Below are 23,627 nucleotides of genomic sequence, written 5' to 3' on the forward strand. Positions count from 1 at the left end.
TATGTTATAAACTAGTGCTTTTAACTAGTTAGTTTACCATAATTTCTGAGCAAAAATTCATCAAAGGAATACATTTTGTACCTCAGTGGCAAAGGTGATTTGGGATTCTTTCAGAAAAATATAGACATCGCCTGCCTCACAGATCCTGAAGGGTGTCAGCCAGAAACATCAACTCTTGATTCTTTTCCATAGTTGCTGCCAGACCTGCTGCATTCCTCCAGCATTTTGTAGGTGTTACTATGGTATACTGAAGATTTTTTAGTGTGCTTGAAACTTCTTGGAAAAGTTTTCTCATCAACGTTAAGGCCTTTGGTTCTCAAGAGTGGGTGTTATATGGAAAAGGCAGACCTTCCATCAATCAAAGTTGCTGGTGAACGCATGATGCTGCTTGGCCTGCTGCCTTCACCAGCAACTTTGATGTATTTTGCTTGAATTTCCAGCATCTGCAGAATTCCTGTTGTTTCCTTCCATCAATAGTGTTTTTGCACTTGGAACACTTTACACTACTTTCTCATTGTTCTGTAGTATTTTGGTCATGAGCATGTAGGGATGAATGAACAAAACTTTTTGAATCCTCTATTTTTGTACTGGAATGTGAAATTGGAATACCACATCAGCCAAACAGTACCAATAATGCACAATCACATTTCAACTGATTGTATTGATTAACCTATTAAGTTCAAAAAAATTGAAAAGTAGTTTACAATGATTAAATATTGATTTAAATTAAATTCCAATATATCAGTGCATAACTTATGCCAGAGTTTGACATGAAATGTCACGTGCTTTAATTGGCTTTTTGCTTGCATGTATATTGCATATTGACAGCATAACAAACTTGAAGAAGCCATCTCTTGCTGAGTCCTTGGATTTGTAACTCCTTTCCTTCTTTGAGGCACTTTACCAATATATGATTTTTCATGCTCCAAAGCCTAATGTCAATCCCTTGACAAATGGAAGTATTAATGTTATAGCATCTCAGCATCAACTTTTGATTTTATCTGCATTTGGGATAATGAATCTGGGATTTAAAAAAAAATCTATAATTAGTAAAGGTAATCATGAAATTACTGGCCTGTTGTAGGAAAAATACTTAGTTCTCTGGGTCCTTTAAGGGAAGAGCCCCTGCAAATTATATCCCTCGGGTACTTATCCAATTTGTTTTCGAAAGCATTGATTGACTCAGTCTTGAAGGCATGAGCTCCAGATCGTTACTACTGGATTTTCTACATTTTCTTTGTCATCTCGCTGAGTCTCTTGCTATTGGGAGAAAGGATATCGTGTGTATGGTTGCTTTGTTATCTTCCTCATCTTGCCTATCTGTTTCAGCAAGGCAGTTTCAGCTCAATGCTTGGGCGACATTCAGCTGTGTATCCATTTTGTAATCTGTTGTCAAATCATACTTTTGTAATTTACATTCCATTATCTTATAAAGCTACTGTAGCAATTTTTAATAAACTTTGTTGTCACCCTCTATTGCACAGTTCTTCCATATGCCTTCAGATAAGTCAGTGTAACCGTAAAGAAGATGTATGTCAGGAACTGGTCCTTCTTTTTAAATATCCTGGGCCTGTTCCTGAATTGGAAAAAAAAACACATTAATTCTCATCAATGTGGTCATATCATATTTCCGTAGCACTGGGGATTTAATCACCAGATATTTGCAGCTCTTGAAATTGTTTATCATAGTCATCAGTCCAATGCCGAACTGTGCATCCTTTGCATTTTGCATTTTTGGCCATTTGTGATATTTGCAAAGTTCACCTTGTAAAGATGTTACTGAAGGTTGCTTTTGTCAGTTATTTTTTCAAAGATAGCTTATCAGTGACTTTACTCTGCTACTTTGCACTTGTGTTTATTTTTCCTGCTTTGTGGTGCTTGTTTTACTTGGCATAGAGTTTTTTTTGCCTAACACTTAATTACACATATTTGTTCCCCTGCTAATTAGAATATCACTTATAATGATTTTTTTTCCTGATTCAATTTCAGTTAGCTTTGGTGACCTGGTACAATATAAAATTTCTAGCAGCTTCCAGAATGTCTATCAAATCTTTCATGAAATTTGTGTTTTTTGATGGTTCTTAAAAGATGTTTTATTTTCTTATTAAAAAATTTAAGCAGAAGTATATACTTATACATTTATAGTTTGACAGGCATCTTCTCAGTATTGCTGACCTGGCAAATTGGTTCAAAGATTTTCTTTAATATGCTGAGATTTGAAATTCTTTATCATAATGAACTTTGTCACTAAATGATGCTGTTACTTTCTTTTTTTGAATATATGATTGATTTTTTATATTTTGATATATTTTCTGCTTCCCAATCCAAGCCTTTTTGAATTTACAACCTAATCTCCATCATTTTAAGCAATTATCTTCAACTAGTCTTTCAATTCCTTAATGAATTTTAACAGTTGGCATACTGAAAGTCCAGGAAACAACTATACCCAACGTAGTACTACAGCAGTGAAATTCTAGAAACTGCTATTTATTTTGACAATCGCATTCCATGTTAGGTTTAACAATCCTCTTGATGCAGTGATTAGTGACATCACCAATTTTGTATTAGTTGCTGAGTTTTATAGCTTTTGTGAGCTGACTATAATATGCAGAACATTGATTTTAAACTAAACCAATCCATTATTATTTTTTGACCATACATTGAACATTGTGTCCTCTTGTGTGACTTATCAGAATACTTACAACACCATAATGTGTCTGCCTGGTCTAAATAAAGAACATTTCTGTTTCACACACATTAATTAAGGTCCTGAAAATATTGAGCAGTTGAACACGCCAGTCTTTGTCGCTCTGAAAATTTCAACCGCCTTCAATGGATCAGAGGAAATGCATTATCTATTTTGAGGTACAGGCCTTAAATGCCTTTGGCAAACTTTATGTCCTGAATGGGTAACTCCAGTGAAGCTGTCAGCCTCTGGCAATTAGAAGCTGAGCAGGATGGCAGGAATGCACAAGTCTTATGGATGTCTATTATGAGGGAAGCAAAACCACTGTGGATTCAGAAGGAGCTCACATTTCTTCTGGGAGGCTGCAGCTCCATACAAATAATGATGAATGTTTAAAAATATCATGTACATAGTGGGGATATAGAATTGTAGTTTAGATTAACATATATATTGGAGAAATTATATGAAATTTACACTGATATTTTTAAAATTTCTCTCCAATGCCTGAAACTTCTTTATTCCCAAAGTTGTTCTGGTCCACATTTTCTCCAAGTGCTTCACAACATCCAGTACTTCAGAATATAGAAATATCTACCACAAACAGCTTGAATGACATTGACCTTCTCAACGTTTCCAGTCCACTTACTCACTATTCTCTTTCCTGTTTTGAAATTGTCACATTTCTCTTACAAAGGACCAACCACAACATGATCGTCAAACCTGCCAGTAAAGACAGTGTTAAGACCAACAGACATAGGAGCAGAATTAGGCCGTTTGACCCATCGAAACTGCTCTGCAATTCCATCATGAGTGTGTGCAAGATGATGAGAGACATTGATCATGTGGATAGTCAGAGGCTTTTCCCCAGGGCTGAAATAGCTAACATGAGCGGGCACTGTTTTAAGGTGCTTGGAAGAAGGTACAGAGAAGATATCAGGGGTAAGTTTTTTTACACATAGAGTGGTGAGTGAGTGGAATGGGCTACTGGTGATTGTGGTGGAGGTAGATACAATAAGGTGTTTTAAGAGACTCCTGGAGCTTAGTTGGAGCTTAGAAAAATAGAGGGCTATTGGTAATCCTAGGTAAATTCTAAAGTAAGTACATGTTCAGCACAGCATTGTTGGCCAAAGGCCTGTATTGTGCTGAAGGTTTTCAATGTTTCTATGTTTCTATCATAGCTGATTTATTTTCTCTCTCAAACCCATTCTCCTGCCTTCTTCCCGTAACCTTTGGTGCCCAGACTAATAAAGAACCTGTCAATCTCTGCTTTAGATATACCCTATGATTTAGCCTCCACAGCCACTTTTGGCAATAAATTCTACAAATTCACCACCCTCTGGCTAAAGAAATTAATTTTCATCTCTGTTCTAATGGAACATCTCTCTACTCTGAACTGCTCCATCTGGTCCCAGACATGTGTACTGTATGAAACGTCCTCTCCATGCCCACTCTCTCTAGGCCTGTCAATATTTGGTAGGTTTCAATAAGATCCTCACTCAGTCTTCTAAATTCTACCGTGTACAGGTCCAGAGCCATCCAAAGCTCCTTATACATTAGGCCTCTCATTCTCGGGATCATTCTCGTAAACCTCTGGACCTTCTCCAATGCCAGCACATTCTGTCTTAGATATGGGGCCTAAAACTGCTCATAAGACTCCAAATATGGTCTGACCAATGTGTTATAAAGCCTCAGCATTACATCCTTGCTTTTATATTTTGTTTTCTTTGTATGGGGGGAGAGAGAGGGGGCGTGGAATTATGGTGAATACAACAACATGGTAGAGTGCTCTATCTGTCATGAAGCAAGGGCAATCACAATGAGGAATGGGTTGTATGTTTGGAAACTTATCTTCTACCTTGCATAGTCTAAACACAGTTCTCTGGGATCTCTCAATACCTCCCATTGAATCTTGACTGTCCCAAAGTTAAGCAGCTTCTTTGGAAACCCTATTTGGGATATAAAAATAGGCAAGTGCATTAAAGGCCTGCCCCTCAAAATATATAGTATATTCCTTTAGGTTTGAGTTGCTGGTATAGGGGGATTAAAACATCATGCTGAGTAAAATATATTCCATAAGATTGGCATTTAGCATAAGGTAAAGGGAAGAAGTTAGCAATGGTCCAGGAAACAATAAACAGCTGAAATGTTCACAGTTTGTGTTTGCTGGCTTTTACCCAGTCTTGTGGGACCTCATCTGAGCGAAAGAAGATACAAAAATCTCAATTAAGTCTTCATCATTTCCTTTCCTTTCTGCACTCAGTGCTCTGGAATAGACTCCATCAGACCTTGGGGAATTATGCACTTTGCTGCTTTTCAAGGGAATCTGCACTACCTTTTTTTAAATATTGAAGTTCCTTGAAGTATCAACATAGATACTGCAGGAAATGTCAATATTACGGAGTTGGTGTTCGATCCCTGATCTCACCAGCTTTGACCATATCTGGTTCCACCTTCGTTCCTGCAAAAACTCCATTCCATTTGCCCAGTTTTTATTTCTCTGCAACATTTATTCAAAAATCTCAATTCTCGCACTTTTTCTTCCAACATCTTCTCCTGTTTCTTCAACCCCGATTTCCCTTCCAGCATGACAGACAGAGCTCTCTACCATATATTACTTTTGCAACCACGTTCTCTTCCTTTCCTTTCATTCAGAACAAACATAGATTTCCCCTTGTCCAAATCCTCTGTCCACCATCTTCTGCATTCAACGCATCATCTTTCAGAGCTTACCATATCTTCAATTCAATGCCATGTGTTTCCTTTTCCAGAATCCCAGGAAGACTGTGCAATCACAGCATGCTCTTGTTCAAATTCCGTTCTCCACCAGTGTCTACCGTCTGCCATTCAGGGGTCGTTAATTTGTTTTCAGGTGGAACTTCTTCAATTGCACTTCTTTCAGCATTTCATTGTGGGTCTGCATTGTGATTCTTTCTCGAACGGATGCAAACTGTGCAACCATTTTGTCAAAAATCTCTTTTAATCTGCGAGGGCAATGCCGAGCTTCCAGATACCTGTCTCTTTAATTTTTCACTCTTATTTTGATATCTTTTGCCTTTTAGACTGAACCAGTGAATGTTGATATAAACTTGGGGAACAGCACATCCTTTTACAGCTAAACACACCACAGTCTTCTAGACTTAGCATTGCTTTCAACTGTTTCAGATTATCAGTCTTTCCAGTCTTGAATCTCACATTTCCAGCATTACTTATTTTTCCGTTCCCTCTTCTGATTAATTCATGAGTTATTCATCTACTTCTTTTTGAACTTTTATTTATTGCCCGCAACCCCTCACTAGCCTCTTTAATTCAGCATTATTCAATCTCTCCTTCCATACACCTTTTCACTGGTCTGGTCCTGTGTTCCCTTTGCAACTCCCTTGCCCCACACCTCTAACCTCTTTCCATCTTAGAGCCATAGAGTGCTACTACACAGAAACAGAGCCTTCAGCCCACAGAAATGACTCCAGGATTGAATGGCTTGTCACATGAAGAGCATTCGCAGGCTCTGGGCCTGTATTCACCGGAATTCAGAAAGTGAAGGGTGACTTCTTTGAAACCTATCGAATGATGAAAGGCCTTGATATAGTGCATGTGGAGAGAATGTTTCCTGTGGTGGGAGAGTCTAAGATCAGAGGACACAGCCTCAGAATAGACGGTGTCTTTTTTAGAATGGAGATGAGGAGGAATTCTTTAGCCAGAGAGTGGTGAATCTGTGGAATTCATTGCACAGGTGGCTGTGGAGGCCATGTCTTTAGGTATATTAAAGAGAATGGCGGATCAGACTTGATAGGCTAAATGACCTAATTCTGCTCCTATATATTATGGTCTTATAGCCCATGCTAACCTGGTCTTCTATCTGGACCCATCTACCATACCTGCAACTTATCCATAGTCCTCCTTATCCCTCTCATCCATGTACTTATTCAAACTTCTCCTAAGTGTTACAATCAAATTCACACATACCAGTTATGGCGGCAGCTCATTCCACAGCTGCACCATCTTCTGAACGAAGAAGTTCACCTTCAGATTTCCCTTATGTTAGATTTCCTCTCATTCACTTGCTCTCCAGGGAATAAATTCCTAACCTATTCAAACATTTCCTTTCACTCAGGTTACCTAGGACTGCTTCCCTCTCTTTAGTTTCTTCTTGATCTGCTACTAATTTCCATTACTTTTTTTCATATCTGCAATATGTTCAGTATTTTGCTTTTGAATTTAAAGTGAGTTTTGTTTCATAACTAACCTCTGCTGTTCCAGCCTGGGAGAACTTGATGTTGGGTGTCCAGGGTGGGCTGATGTCCATCATATTGATAAGCACCAACATTTAGGGGGAAATTCACACTAAAGCAGTAAGAAAATGTAGCTAAACCATTGATGGAAAGCAGATCTAGTGAGAATTTCGAGACCTGCACTTTCAACAAAATAACAATTTGTGTCTCCAGCCTGAGGCAATGATTTATTCAAGATGCAATCTCCTATTTAGAGTTGTACTCTCAGAGAACACCGCAAGGAAACATTAGATTTCATAAACTAGATTTTACTGAATGCTTTTTGCAAAGTTATATGAGCTGTCTTTTTTTGTAAGGATATATTAAGCAACTTCTGTTGCCTACATACCGTCCGTCATCCAACTATCTCATTACAGTACACAGGTATCCATTAAAAAAATGTGTCTGTTGTGAACACTTCAACTTTCAGCTTTGGGCTTCCATTAACTTTCTTCTTCCTTGTGGAATACATCTTTCATGTTTTCCAGCATCTTAATCAGTTATTTTCAACTTGTTATTCATGTCAAGCTATGTCTTTGAAACCTGAAGAGTATTGCAGAATTGTGTGTGAGAATATCAAGGTAACTATGGGTTTATGTGAGTAGGCAGGATGTATGGTGGTGGAAGGCATGTTGTTGGGGAGAGTGAGGAAGATTACTCTTAGCAAAGCAATTAAATTTCCTTGAGGAAGTATCTAAGCCCACTGATAAAGAGAACTCCACAGACCTTGATTATGTAGACTTTTAATGCAGTACCAAAGAGGAGGTTAATATATGGAGTAGGAAGACATACAAATAAACTACTTAAATTTAGATTTATTAGTTACATTTACATTGAAACAGTGAGGTGCGCTAATGATGCAAATCATCAATGGAGTCTGAGATGTACTGAGAACAGCTCACAAGTGTGTCCACGCTTTCCAGTAACAACATAGCATGCCCACAATTTACTGACGCTAGCTTGTATGCCCATGGGATGTGGGAGGAAACCAGAGAGCCTGGAAGAAACCCAGGAGTCATGGGGAGAATGTACAAATTCCTTACGGAACGAGCAGAATTGAACCCCAATCTTACAGCTCATGCTGTAAAGGGTTACGTTAACCACTATGCTACCGTGCCAATATCAAATAAATTGCAATAATTATCTCAAAGTTTCACAATGAAATTCTCCCCAGTATCTTGGGATTAATATGTACCCTTTACTAGAAAGAAGATTTTCTGTTTCTTATTACATAGTGGCAGTGAGCGCACAAACACTGCCTGGATTGTGAAGCTTTGAGATGCTTCAAGAGTTGCAAAATACAACATATAAAAGGGCTAATGGAGGCACAATGGACCTCAGATACTGGAAATCTAGCACGACACATGAAAACTACTGCAATCTGTTACTTTTGCTTGCAAAAGATTGGCAGCCTGTCAAATGGCCATGTGGGGGCAGGATCCATGCAATCTCCTCAGGGCAGTTTTAACATGGATGCAAGGTGAAATAGCCGGTGAATATCATGGACTGCCTTAAGGCATAACTGATTGCTGTAGGGGTGTGGGGAAAGGATCCTCAGAGGCAATTTAAATGTAATAGATTTTCAGTGCAACTAGGTTAGGCCCCGACTATTTGTTTCAACACATGAAAATCTCTTCTTTCATTCTCTGCAAAACCAGAAGCTTTTAGACCTTGAACGATAAAAAGATGGAGTTTTGTACTACTGCAAGGGAAAATAATTGCCCTTTAGGGACACAATTGGTGAACAATGCACAGGAAGGATTTGGAAATATCGTAAACAGAGCCCCAGTAATTTCAAGTAGGTGTAAGAAATAGAATCAGGTGACTGCTTCGGAAGTAAGGCCTCAGTAGGTGAAAAGGAGTGGAGGAGTCTATCACCTGAATGAACAGAAGAGAGCAGGGGAACTCGAACCCCAATTAAAGGAAGGGATCGGAGAAAACTTTACTCCAGTGTGTTAAAGTGGAAATGGGAGACAGGGCCCGGGTGATTAGAAGAGAGCAGAGGAAATGGAGGCCTGATGAGTAGAAGGGAACATGGGAACCAGGGTCACAATGAGTGGAAGGGACCACAGCAGATATTACTCAGTAAGATCGATGCCAAAGTATCTAGATTTTCAAATGGTTGCATAACAGACTATCAGAGCTTTTCTTTACCACTGGATTTGTCTGTATGGGTTTAATCTCAACAACCATGAGATTATTAGAATGTCAAAAGAGTTTGGAGTGAATTCTGTCCTGATGATGCTGTAGAAGCTGGTAGCTTCTGAATTTCAACGCTCAAAGGGGAAAAGATATGTTTAATCTTATCAAAGTCACATCAGCCCACTCTCTGCCTCTAACTCCTTGCAACTTTTGTGATTATGGAGCCCTTGGTTCTCTCATGGCATGCTGGGATGTGACATTTTGGACTTGCAGGTTAGGCCTTGACTGTACAGCTGCCTACTTCATGAAATTGGGCAGCATTTGTTGTGTTCTTGCTACAGGTGCATCTACACGAACTTGTAGTTTGAACTTATTTCCGTTTCCCCTCCTTTGGATCTACTGTAACACAAAGTAGAGCTTGATAGTGACATAGTAGTGAGAATGTTTGGAAGGACTCTTAGACTGCTGATAAATGCTTTGATACATACTAGTCTGCACAGAAATTGAATTCTATTGTGGACTCTTAGTTACAATATAATAATTCATTCTTCCAAAAACAAAATCACTGCAGTCTTGCAGAGGAGTTAACCCATTTTAATATAATGGAAGCGAGGTATTTCACTCTGAGACACAGGAACTCTAGAATACTTTTTGCATGGACTGCACACTGCCGAAAACATGTAGAATAAGCATGGAGGTCAAGAGACATCAAATGGAAACACAAGGGAATGCTGGGAATGCTGATATCTGGAAAAACAAGCTGGAGGAACTCAGGACGTTGAGCACCATCAGTAGAGGGTAAACATGGCACAGTAGCGTAGTAGTTAGCACAAAGCTTTACCGTACCTGTGTCCCGAATTACAATCCTGCCGCTGTCTGTTAGGAGCTTGCATGTTCTCCCCGTGACTGTGTGGGTTTCCTTCGATGCTCCACCTTCCTCCCACTGTCCAAAGACGTACTGGTTGGTAGAGTAATTAGCCGTGATTAGGCTATGGTTAAATTGGAGGTTACAGGACAGTGCAGCTCGAAGGGCTGGAAGGGCCTTTTCCACGCTGTACCCCAGTAATTAAATAGATAAATAGATAAATAAATAAATAAATGTTTGACACTCCAGGACACCCTGCATCAGAACAAAATCAAAGTGATGCACCTTATACTGGGCTTTGAAAAGTGACGCAGATCTTAACTAATGAGCTAAGGCCTACATTGACATTTGTCCAAGAGCCGATCTGACTGAGAGTCACTGAGTCATACAGCATGGACACAAGTGCTTTGGCTTAATAGGTCAAGATTTCTCGTCTAAACTAGTCTCATTTGCCTGTGTTTAGCCATATCCCTCTAAACTTTTCCTACCCATGTACCTGTCTAAGTGTGTTCTAAATGTTAATCTACCTGCTCTAACCACTTCCTCTGACCACTCTATGGATAAAAAAGTTGCCCCGTAAATCTATCCTCTCTCATCGTAAATCTATATCCCTTATTTCTTGATTCCTCAGCCTTGAGAAACAGTGCATACATTCACCCTATTTGTGCCCATGATAATTCTACACACTTCAGTAAGATTACCCTCATTCTCCAGTGCTCCAGTGAAAAAAGTTTCAACTTGCTCAGCCTCTCTCCTTTTGTCAGCCCCTCCAATCCTCGTATATCTTCTCTGCATTCTTTCCAGCTTAATAACATGTTAACCAAAACTGAAGATAATATTCCAGATGCAGTCTGACCAACATCTTGCACAGCTGCAGTGTAACATAAACTTCAATATTCATTGCCCTGACTGATGAAGGGCAGTGTGCCAAAAGACTTCTCTACCACCCTGCCTACCTGCAATGTCACTTTCAGTGAACCATGCTCTTCTCCTCCTTGTTCCTTCTATTCTACAACACTCCCCAGTGACACTGTGAAAGTTGTACCATGACTCGCCTTCCCAAAATGCAGCACATTGCTCTCAGCCAATTTAATTCCATTTGCTATTCGTCAACTCAGTCACTGAGCTGACCAATATCCCACTGTATATCGATGATCTCAGAGCTAGGGTGCTGAATCAGAGGGACATTAGGACTACGTGTGTCCTTTGTTTCACAGAATCCTGGTTAACCCCATCCGTAGTGGATGCAGTGATCAGATCAACAGGTTTACTATACACCATCAGGATAGATCTATAGAGTCTCTCAAAAGCAGAGGTGGAGGAGTATGCCTCATGATCAACTCTTCTCGGTACACAAATATATCAGTGCTGTCCCAATTCTGCTCACCAGACCTGGAATATCTAGCAGTTAAGTGCTGTCCTTTTCACCTACCACGGGAGTTTTCCAGGGTCACTTTGGTAGCAGTATACATTCCACCTCAGGCCAATGTCAATCAGGCTTTAGATGATCTGAGCAATGGGATCAACATGCACGAAACAGCGCGCCCTAATGCCTTCACCATCGTTTTGGGAGATTTTAACCAGACCAGTCTGAAAAAATCACTAAGCAATTACCATCAATAGATCACTTGCAATACCAGAGGAAACAACACACAGGACCATTGCTGCACCACCATCAAGAATGCCTACAGGGCTATTCCATGCCCTCACTTTGGGAAGTCTGATCACCTGGCTGTACTTCTACTCCCTGAGTAAAGGCAGAGACTGAAGACTGCAGCACCAGTAGTGAGGACCAAGAGGGTATGGACAAGGGAAGCACAGGAGTGCCTACAGGACTGCTTTCAGTTGGTGGACTGCACTGTGTTCAGCGATTCATCTTCGAACCTGGATGAGTATGTTGCAGTTGTTACCGACTTCATTAAAACCTGTGCGAATGAGTGCATACCTACAAAGACATTCCCAAACTAAAAGCCGTGGATGAACCAGGAGGTATGTCATCTGCTGAAGGCTAGATATGAGGCTTTCAAGTTTGGTGACTCAGGCCTGTCCCAGAAAACCAGGTATGGTTTGAGGAGGGCTATTTCAAGGGCAAAGAGACAATTTTGAATGAGGTTGGAGGCGACATCGGATGCACAGCAACTCTGGCAGGGTTTTCAAGACATTACTTCCTACAAAGCGAAACCCAATAGTATGAATGGCAGTGATGCTTCAGTACCAGATGAACTCAACGTCTTCTATGCCCGTTTTGAAAGGGAGAACACAACTACAGCTGTGAAGATCCCTGCTACACCTGATGACCCTGTGATGGCTGTCTCAGAGGCTGATGTTAGACTACTAGCGGGAGTATTCAAGGACATTTTCAACCTCTGACTGCAATGAGTGGAAGTTTCCACTTGCTTCAAAAAGGCAGAAATTATACCAGTGACTAAGAAAAATAACGTGAGCAGCCTTAATGACTATCGGCCGGTAGCACTCATATCTAGAGTGATAAAGTTGCTTTGAGAGGTTGGTCGTGACTAGATTGAACTCGTGCCTCAGCAAGGCTCTGGACTTATTGCAATTTGCCTATCGCCACAATACGTCAACGGCAGATGCAATCTCAATGGCTCTTCACACGGCCTTAGATCACCTGGACAACACAAACACCTATGTCTATATCCTATCGACTATAGCTCAGCATTTAACACCATCATTCCTACACTCTTGATTGAGAAGTTGCAGAAGCTGGGCCTTTGTACCTTCCTCTGCAATTGGATCCTCGACTTCCTAACCGGAAGACCACAATCTGTGCAGATTGGTGATAACATATCCTCCTCGCTGACAATCAACACTGGCGCACCTCAGGGCTGTGTGCTTAGCCCACTGCTCTACTCTCTCTATACACATGACTGTGTGGCTTGGCATAGCTCAAATACCATCTAGTGGAATGGTGCCGCAGCAACAACCTGGCACTCAATGTCAATAAGACGAAAGAGCTGATTGTGGACTTCAGGAAGGGTAAGATGAAGGAACACATACCAATCCTCATAGAGGGATCAGAAGTGGAGAGAGTGAGCAGTTTCAAATTCCTGGGTGTCAAGATCTCTGAGGATGTAACCTGGTACCAACATATTGATGTAGTTATAAAGAAGGCAAGACTACTTCATCAGGAGTTCGAAGAGATTTGGCATGTTAACAAATACACTCAAAAGCTTCTATAGATGTACCGTGGAGAGCATTCTGACAGGCTGCATCACTGTCTGGTATGCGGGGGTGGGGAGGGGGATGCTAGTGCACAGGACTGAAAGAAGCTGCAGAGGGTACTAGCCTACAAAGTATCCAGGACATCTTCAGGGAGCGGTGTCTCAAAAAGTCAGCATCCATTATTAAGGACCTCCAGCACACAGGGCATGCCCTTTTCTCACTGTTACCATCAGGTAGGAGGTTCTGAAGCCTGAAGGCACACACTCAGCAATTCAGGAACAGCTTCTTCCCTTCTGCCATCTGATTTCTAACTGGACTTTGAACCCTTGGACACTAACTCACTTTTTAAATATACAGTATTTCTGTTTTTAAGAAACATAGAAAACCTACAGCACAATACAGGCCTTTCGGCCCACAAATTTGTGCCGAAAATGTCCCTACCTTAGAAATTACTAGGGTTACCCATAGCCCTCTATTTTTCTAAGCTTCATGTACCTATCCAAAAGCCTCTTAAAACACCCTATCGTATCCGCCTCCACCACCGTTGCCGGCAGCCCATTCCATGCACTCACCACTCTCTGTGTAAAAAACTTACCTCTGACATCTCCTCTGTACCTACTCCCAAGCTCCTTAAACCTGTGCCCTCTTGTGGCAGCCATTTCAGCCCTGGGAAAAAGCCTCTGACAATCCACACGATCAATACTTCTCATCATCTTATACACCTCTATCAGGTCACCTCTCATCCTCCGTTGCTCCAAGGAGAAACAGCCAAGTTCACGTAACCTGTTTTCATAAGGCATGCTCCCCAATCCAGGCAACATCCTTGTAAATCTCCTCTGCACCCTTTCTGTGGTTTCCACATCCTTCCTGTAGTGAGGTGACCAGAACTGAGCACAGTACTCCAAGTGGGGTCTGACCAGGGTCTTATATAGCTGCAACATTACCTCTCGGATCCTGAATTCAATTCCACAATTGGTGACGGCCAATACACCGTATGCCTTCTTAACCACACATTCAACCTGTGCAGATGCCTTGAGTGTCCTACGGACTCGGACCCCAAGATCCCTCTGATCCTCCACACTGTCAAGTGTCTTACCATTAATACTATATTCTGCCATCATGTTTGACGTACCTGTCTGGGTGAACTGCATCTGCCACTTCTCAGCGCAGTTTTGCATCTTATTAATGCCTTTCTGTAACCTCTGACAGCCCTCCACACTATCCACAACACCCCCAGCCTTTGTGTCATCAGCAAACTTACTAACCCATCCCTCCATTTCCTCATCCAGGTCATTTATAAAAATCACGAAGAGTAGGAGTCCCAGAACAGATCCCTGAGGCACACCACTTGTCACTGACCTCATACAGAATATGACCCATCTACAACTATTCTTTCCCTTCTGTGGCAAGCTAGTTCTGGATCCACAAACCATTGTCCCCTTGGATCCTATGCCTCCTTGTGGAATGCACTCTCATGTTCTGAAGGAAGTAGCTGTGGAGATTGTGGAGGCATTAGCGATGATCTTTCAAAAGTCGATAGATTCTGGCATGGTTCCGGAAGACTGGAAGATTGCAAATGTCACTCCGCTATTTAAGAAGGGGACAAGGAAGTAAAAAGGAAATTATAGACCTGTTAGCTTAACATTAGTGGTTGGGAAGGTGTTGGAGTCGATTGTCAAGGATGAGGTTACAGAGTACCTGGAGGCATATGACAAGATAGGCAGAACTCAGCATGGATTCCTTAAACCAAAATCCTGCCTGACAAACCTATTACAATTTTTTGAGGAAATTACTAGTAGGCTAGACAAGGGAGATGTAGTGGATGTTGTATATTTGGATTTTCAGAAGGCCTTTGACAAGGTGCCACACATGAGGCTACTTAACAAGATAAGAGCCCATGGAATTACGGGAAAGTTACATACCTGGATAGAGCGTTGGTTGATTGGCAGGAAAGAGAGAGTGGGAATAAAGGGATCCTATTCTGGTTGGCTGCCGGTTACCAGTGGTGCTCCACAGGGGTCAGTGTTGGGGCCACCTCTTTTTACATTGTACATCAACGATTTGGATTATGGAATAGATGGCTTTGTGGCTAAGTTTGCTGACAATATGAAGATAGGTGGAGGGGCCGGTAGTGCTGAGGAAATGGAGAGTCTGCAGAGAGACTTGGATAGATTGGAAGAATGGGCAGAGAAGTGGCAAATGAAGTACAATGTTGGAAAGTGTATGGTTATGCACTTTGGCAGAAAAAATAAACGGACAGACTATTATTTAAATGAGGAAAGAATTCAAAGTTCTGAGATGCAACGGGACTTGGGAGTCCTCGTTCAAGATACCCTTAAAGTTTACCTCCAGGTTGAGTCAGTAGTGAAGAAGGCGAATGCAATGTTGGCATTCATTTCAAGAGGAATAGAGTATAGGAGCAGGGATGTGATGTTGAGACTCTATAAGGTGCTGGTGAAACCTCACTTGGAGTACTGTGGGCAGTTTTGGTCTCCTTATTTAAGAAAGGATGTGCTGACGTTGGAGAGGGTAGAGAGAAGATTCACTAGAATGATTCCGGGAATGAGAGGGTTAACATATGAGGAACGTTTGTCCGCTCTTGGACTGTATTCCTTGGAGTTTAGAAGAATAAGGGGAGACCTCATAGAAACATTTTGAATGTTGAAAGGCATGGACAGAGAGGATGTGGCAACGTTGTTTCCCATGATTGGGGAGTCTAGTACGAGAGGGCATGACTTAAGGATTCAAGGGCGCCCATTCAGAACAGAAATGCGAAGAAATTGTTTTAGTCAGAGGGTGGTGAATCTATGGAATTTGTTGCCACAGGCAGCAGTGGAGGCCAAGTCATTGGGTGTATTTAAGACAGAGATTGATAGGTATCTGAGTAGCCAGGGCATCAAAGGTTATGGTGAGAAGGCAGGGGAGTGGGACTAAATAGGAGAATGGATCAGCTCATGATAAAATGGCGGAGCAGACTCAATGGGCCGAATGGCGTACTTCTGCTCCTTTGTCTTATGGTCCTTACTTTCTCAGTAAGCCTCGCATGGGGTACCTTATCAAATGCCTTGCTGATATCCATATACACTATATCTACTGCTCTTCCTTCATCAATGTGTTGCGTCACATCCGCAAAAAATTCCATCATGCTTGTAAGGCACGACCTGCCCTTGACAAAGCCATGCTGACTGTTCTTAATCATATTATACCTCTCCAAATGTTCATAAATCCTGCCTCTCAGGATCTTCTCCATCAACTTACCAATCACTGAAGTAAGACTCACTGGTCTATAATTTCCTGGGCTACCTCCACTCCCTTTCTTGAATAAGGGAACAACATCCGCAACCCTCCAGTTCTCCAGAACCTCTCCTGTCCCCACTGATGATGCAAAGATCATTGCCAGAGGCTCAGCAATTTCCTCCCTCGCCTCCTACAGTAACCTCAGGTATATCTTTTGCAGATTTTTAAAATCTGTTCAATATACGTATACTATAATTGATTGATTGATTATTTATCTATTTATTATTATTATTATTGTTATTATTATTTCTCTGCTAGATTATGTATTGCATTGAACTGCTGCTGCTCAGTTAACAAATTTCGCGTCAGCTGCCAGTGATCATAAACCTGATTCTGATTCTGAAATCCTGATGAACACCCTCACTGTCAACAACACCTCCAATTTTGGTGTTATCTTCTAACTTACTGATCAAACTTTACGTGATGTCAATCGAACCAAATCGTAGAAATGGAGACAGTCGTATATTATTTATGGTACTTTCAGTCCCAGATATCCGAAGTAAATTTTTAATCCGAACTTTCCCTTCTCATTTCTTCGTCATTCAGTAGACTGCAACGTCTGGCTTCATGCTGTTAGCACGACTTAGTAAATAACCTCATTTTTGCTGAAAACTATCAGTGAATGGTGGCCAGCTGACACTATTGAGCTCGTCTATTCCAAGGTTAAGTTTAGAAATTCAAGCCAGTAGCTATTCATGGGCAGTAAAGTTCAGAGACACTTTTCTTCTGCCTCCCATTCTCAAACGGCAGGGAGCAAACCTCAACCCATCGGCTGTTTTCTTTCAACTTCTTTTGTCCTTAACCCTGGTCTGGTTTCCTTTTCATCTTGGCCCTGATGGAGTCACAGATCGATGAGATGAGTGCAGCTAATGAAAAGGAGCATCCTCCAAAACAATTGCCAGCAAGAGGGGAAAAGCTGAGATGCCAGTTTGTATAGAAAGTAAACAAATCTCACTGCTGCCTCACAGTGAGAGAGCAGATGTTTGACATGCACCTTCCAACTTCCAACAGAGCTGAAAAGTATTAATTGTCAATGTATATGGATACCTACAGGTCAAGATGCTTCAATGCAGAAAAAATACTTGTCTGTAATTCTTACTTATTTTATTGAAAACAAAAGTCAATTGTAACATTTCCTTTTAGCCCGAGCTCCCTGTTACCTCCAAGTCTATGTCCATGTAGACTAACCTATCCTAAGTGGAGTTTTACCTCATTCAGCAAACTTTCAATGCAATATCATAATCAAATGTGACTATGGTGGTTGGTTATTGCGTCTGACAATGACAGAAAATCTGTGCACTGGGGAAATTCCACTCTCTCAATCTTGTAAGTCCAGTTCCAGTGGTAAGAAGAAGCATCAGAAACTGGGGTTGTCCTTTGTTCCAGTGGATAACCATGATGTCTTCTGTGTCTTGTCACGCCCTTCAGTCTTTATGAAGCGTTGCAGAACTGTCTTCTTGGCCATTGGATCAAACTGTAGATCTCGTCCGCCCCGTCCGCCAGAGCTGGCTTTGCATGTTAGGATAAGCATGTCGCTGCAGATTGCTCTGCATCTAGGAATGGTGGTGACTAAGAAATAATTCTTTTGATCTGGAAGTCTACTACTCCACCCACCTTCGCACACTGGCTCAAGGAGATGTTGTCTATTATACAAATGGAAAGATGGCCTCTGCACAAACCCAATACACAGAATACATTTGGGAGAATATGGGGACCCTTATTGGCTCAGTGTCATATTACCTCACATACATAGTGACCTTGACCTGTCTAGTCTCATGAGTGGGTGTGGTGCCTAACGGGATTTCTTTATTCATTTTACTTTACATTGCTTCCGTGATGTCACTATTGTGTCAACTCTTTATCTGAAGGTTTATTTAGGTAATCTTGTAAATTGGCCGGCAGCCTTTTTGTCTGTTTTTTTTTGTTCTTGATTTGTTTTATCTGTGCTCCAGCTTTGTATTGTTTTGAACGTTTTCAATATATTTTGTCTTTGTAAAACTGAAAATTTTAAATAAAGTATTAAAGGATAAGCATGTCGCTATATCTCTAGGATATGAGGCCGCCAGCTACCCTCAAAATCAAGTATCCACAGATAACGCAACATTCCAGTTTCTGTATGTTTCATCCTTTTCCATGCACTATATGAACTGATGCAACCTGGAAGAGATGTCTTACACAAAAAGCTGGAGGAACTCAGTGTATCAGGCAGCATCTATGAAGGGAAATACGTAGCTGATGTTGCAGGTTAACTGAAGTGTCTCAACCCAAAATGTCGACTGTTCATGTCCCTCCATAGTTGCTGCCTGTCCCACTAATTTCGAGAGAGAGAGAGAGAGAGAGATAGCCCAGGAAATTATAGACCAGTGAGTCTTTACTTCAGTGGTTGGTAAGTTGATGGAGAAGATCCTGAGGGGCAGGAATTATAAACATTTGGAGAGGCATAATGTGATTAGGAATAGTCAGCATGGCTTTGTCAAAGGCAGATCATGCCTTATGAGCTTGAGTGAATTTTTTGAGGATGTGACTAAACACATTGAGGAAGGAGGAGTAGTAGATGTAGTGTATATGGATTTCAGCGAGGCATTTGATAAGGTACCCCATACAAGGCCTATTGAGAAAATAAGGAGGCATGGATCCAAGGGGACATTGCTTTGTGGATCCAGAATTGGCTTGCCCACAGAACGGAAAGAGTGTTTGTAGACGGGTCATATTCTGCATGAAGGTTGGTGACCGGTGGTGTGCCTCAGGGACCTGTTCTGGAACCCCTTCTCTTTGTAATTTTTATAAATGGTCTGGATGAGGAAGTGGACGATGGGTAGGTAAATTTGCTGATGACACAAAGGTTGGGGGTGTTGTGTTGTGGATAGTGTGGAGGGCTGTCAGAAGTTACAGTGGGACATCGATAGGATACAAAAATTGGGCTGAGAAGTGGCAGATGGAGTTCAACCCAGATAAGTGTGAGTTGGTTCATTTTGGTAGGTCAAATATGATGGCAGAGGATAATATTAATGATAAGATTCTTGGCAATGTGGAGGATCAGAGGGATCTTGTGGTCCGTGTCCATAGGACACTTAAATCTGCTGCGCAGGTTGACTATGTGATTAAGAAGGCATATGGTGCACTGGCCTTCATCAACCATGGGATTGAGTTCAAGAGCCGAGAGATAATGTTACAGCTGTATAGGACACTGGTCAGACCCCACTTGGAGTACTGTGCTCAGTTCTGGTCACCCGATTACAGGAAGGAGGTAGAAACTATAGAAAGGATGCACTGTCAGCGATGGTGGTGGAGGCGGATGCAACAGGGTCTTTTGAGAGACTCTTAAATAAGTACATGGAGCTTAGTTAAATAGAGGGCTATGCGGTAGGGAAATTTGAGAGTTTCTAGAGTAGGTTTCATGGTCGGCACAACATTATGGGCCGAAGGGCCTTATATGTGCTGTAGATTTCTATGTTCCATAATTCTATGTTTCATTTCTTTGTTTACTGTGAAGGCCTGCACAAAATTAATTTACCTTGAACTTTGAAAACACTGGGGCTATCTCTTAGAGATGGGGCTGATCATTGAAGCCTATGTGCCTCTAATTATGCTTTGGGTCAGATTAGAGCTTTCATTCAAGGGCCGAAATATTGAATCATAGAACTGGTGCCAGAGTTGTTGGGGAGGATTGGGTGACGGGGGAAGTTATTGATGAAAGTTGAGAATTTGGGTCTCTTGGAGCGATTCAATTCTTGCTATGTTTTGTGACTACAAATCATTAAACTAATTCAAAGGAAGACATGGGAGTCCAAAATTCAGGTCTAATCTTGGGTTTGCTTTAAGCAAGATGCACACATATTCTGTGGTGGTGTGATGACATATGCAATTCGCATATTTATACCTCTATAACCTGTAAAGAGCAAAAATGCTTACTCAAACAGTGTATTTACAATATGACTCAAATACTACTGAAGTATTAAATACACAACAGTTCTATTAGAAAGTAAGGTGACAGAGCTGGACTGAGAAAAATCAGGGTGGGTGGGTGCAATTGAAGAAGTGGCAAGTGTGAAATAGAGATGATAAATGGAGGATGCTATCGAGGACCTGCTGGAGGAGTGATTTGAAGATGTGATTGTATTGAAAGTATCTGATGACAGGGATGATGTTGGGTGGGAATCAATGCCATTTCAAGAGCATTAGAGGTCATCACATTAACTCCAGCACACTTGTATTCCCAAGGCATTCAGCTCACTTTCCAAAATGATGTGATTTGTCATAACCATGGTTTATTTAAGAAAAGCAGTTTTTTTTTGGCAGCTCAAGAGATGAAACAGTGTTGTGCGTACATAGCTGCATATCCATGCACCAGCCACAAGCTAGAGCACAAATCATGATCTCTTTTCTCTAAAAATTAATAAAAACACAGAAACATTGAAAACCTACGGCACAATACAGGCCCTTCGGTCCACAAAGCTGTGCCGAACATGTACTTACTTTAGAAATTACATAGGGTTAACCATAGCCCTCTATCTTTCCGAGCTCCATGTCCCTATTCAGGAGTCTCTTAAAAAACCCTATCGTATCTGCCTCCACCACATTCGCTGGAAGCCATTCCACGTGCTCACCACTCTCTGTGTAAAAAACTTACCCCTGACATCCCCCTTGTACCAACTTCCAAGCACCTTAAAACCATGTCTCCTCGTGTTAGCCATTTCAGCCCTAGGAAAAGGCCTCTGGCTATACGATCAATACCCTCATCATCTTATACACCCCTATCAGATCACCTCTGTCACTCCGAGGAGAAAAGGCCAGGTACTCTCAACCTATTCCATTTAAGGCACACTCTCCAATCCAAGCAACATCCTTGTAAATCTCCTCTGCACTCTCTCTATAGTTTCCACATCCTTCCTGTAGTGAGGTGACCAGAACTGAACACAGTACTCCAAGTGAGGTCTAACTAAGGTTCTTAATAGAATTAATAAAAAAGCTACTCATAAACAATGATGGACAAGCAACTGATGTGCAAAAAAGACAAATTTAGTAAATTAAAAATAAAGAAGTAAATAAATAATACGGAGGACATGAATGAATACATAGATTGTGGAATCTATTCAAAGTTGAGGTGAGTAAAGTCATCTACGCTGGTTCAGTAGCCTGTGCTTGAAGACTAATATCTGTTCTTGAACCTGGTGGTGTGAGACCTACTGTAAGGCTCCTGTACATCCCTCCCAATGGCTGCAGCAAGAAAAGAGCAGGGCCTTGATGGTGGAGATCCATGATGCTGCTTTCTTGTGACAGCACTCCTTATTGATGTTCTCAGTAGTAAGGAGGGCTATTCCTGCGATGGACTGGGCTATGTCCACTACTTTTTGTAGGCTTCCCATTTATAGGCACTGGTGTTTCTATACCTGGCAGTGATGCAACCAGTCAGGATAGTCTCCACTTTGCATCTACTTGTGCCAACCAACTGGCAGTTAGGTTCAAGGATATTTTCTATCTCTCACTATTGCAGTCAGAGGTTCCCACCTGCTTCAAAAAGGCAAAAGTCATACCAATACCCAAGAAGAGCAAGATGAGCTGCATCAATGAATGTCACCCATTTGCACTACTGTGATGAAGTGCTTTGAGAGGTTGGTCGTGGCCAGAATCAACTCATGCCAAAGCAAGAATCCAGACCCATTGCAATTTGCCTATTCACCACAATAGGTTAACAGCAGATGCAATTTCACTGGCTCTCCACTCTGCCTCAGATCTCTTGAACAATGGCAATACATATGTCAGGCTGCTGTTTATTGATTACAGCTATATATATAGTGGATTTTGGTTAATTGGGATTCATGAGGACATGTAAATTTTGACCCAATTAAGCAGCTGCCCCAATTAGCCAAAGAATTATGGAAATAGTTAAAAAGATATAAAAAAGACAAATTGAGTAATAATTGTGCATTTAAATAAAATACAGGATAAGCTGGAACATTATAAATAGTACTAGGGTACTATAAGGCTATGTACTACTCATAGTTATAGGTAGAAGAATTCATCCAGTGCTTGCATTGAACAAAATCAACGAAGACACCTAATGCAGATGATGGACTGCCTTCGTACAATGCTTTCAATGATTGCATCCTCCAAGTATTCATTTTCATTGTAGCATTCAAGGTAATTGTCAATACCTTCAAATTTTTCATAGTTCCTAACTTGTTGTAGTAGTGAAATTGTTCCATTTTCAGTCCTGGCTGTTTCTGGCATATGTACGCCTGAATGCTTGGAAGTGCAGAGAGCAAAACATTTTTGAATTGTCTTCCTGCTTATTTTTTTTGCCAAATATCAGTGATAAAAATCACTGTTTTTTGAATGCAAACATATGCAACTAATGCTACTTAAAAACTGTTTGCTCTCAGCACAGGGTAGCCTCTAGCAGACACACGAGTGTGCGAGACTAACACCAGTTAGAACCTGTTAAGCAGCAGTCTCCTGCCCTAATTAAGTGGCATCGTGCCTCAAATAAATGAAGCCAAGCTATTTACTTTATTAGTTTTTGTTCTTTAAGAGTTGTCCCAAATAAACAGCTGCCCCGATTAACCAATGGCCCAATTAATTGGAATCCACTGTACATTATTATTATTGTGATATTATATTTGTTATATAGTTATTGTTATTTGCAGTGTTTTTATTATTATGCATTGCACTGTACTGCCCCCACAAATCAACAAATTTCATGACATATACTAGTGATATTAAACCTGATTCTGATTGTATAGAAGTTTGTCAAAGTTTTAGATGACATGCTGAACCTGAGCAAACTTCTCTAAGACAGTAGAGGCACTGTCATGTTTTCTTTTGATGGCACTGTGTGCTGAGACCAGGATAGATCCATTGATATGATAACACCAAGGAATTTAAAGTTACCTCTCCACCTCCCCAACTGAGAACTTGCTCACGGACCTGCGGTTTCTTCTTCCTGTCGTCAATAATCAGCTCTTTGGTTTTGCTAATGCTGAGTGAGAGATTGTTGTTGTGGATTCTGTAATATTCTGCTCTGTTACACTTCTCAACAGACCAATCTACCAGGTAACATGTCAAAAGAGTAATCAGAAGTGAGAAATAATTAAAACCTGCTAACGCTGGAATCTTGTCATTAAAGCAGAAGCCACTGGAAACACACATCAAAGTTGCTGGTGAACGCAGCAGGCCAGGCAGCATC

At 41.1% G+C, this 23,627-nt stretch overlaps 1 long non-coding RNA gene across 1 annotated transcript; it reads right to left on the minus strand.

Annotated features, from left to right (window-relative positions):
- Window positions 1-671: 671 nt before the first annotated feature.
- LOC134343363 (uncharacterized) lies at window positions 672-23,627 on the minus strand. The gene is made up of 3 exons (XR_010017211.1): window positions 23,539-23,627; window positions 9,943-10,148; window positions 672-1,576 (listed from the first exon to the last, which is right to left on the minus strand). It is a non-coding gene; the product is annotated as an uncharacterized LOC134343363 (long non-coding RNA).

The sequence above is a fragment of the Mobula hypostoma genome, chromosome 3, assembly GCF_963921235.1.
Source record: "Mobula hypostoma chromosome 3, sMobHyp1.1, whole genome shotgun sequence".
NCBI lineage: Eukaryota > Metazoa > Chordata > Chondrichthyes > Myliobatiformes > Myliobatidae > Mobula > Mobula hypostoma.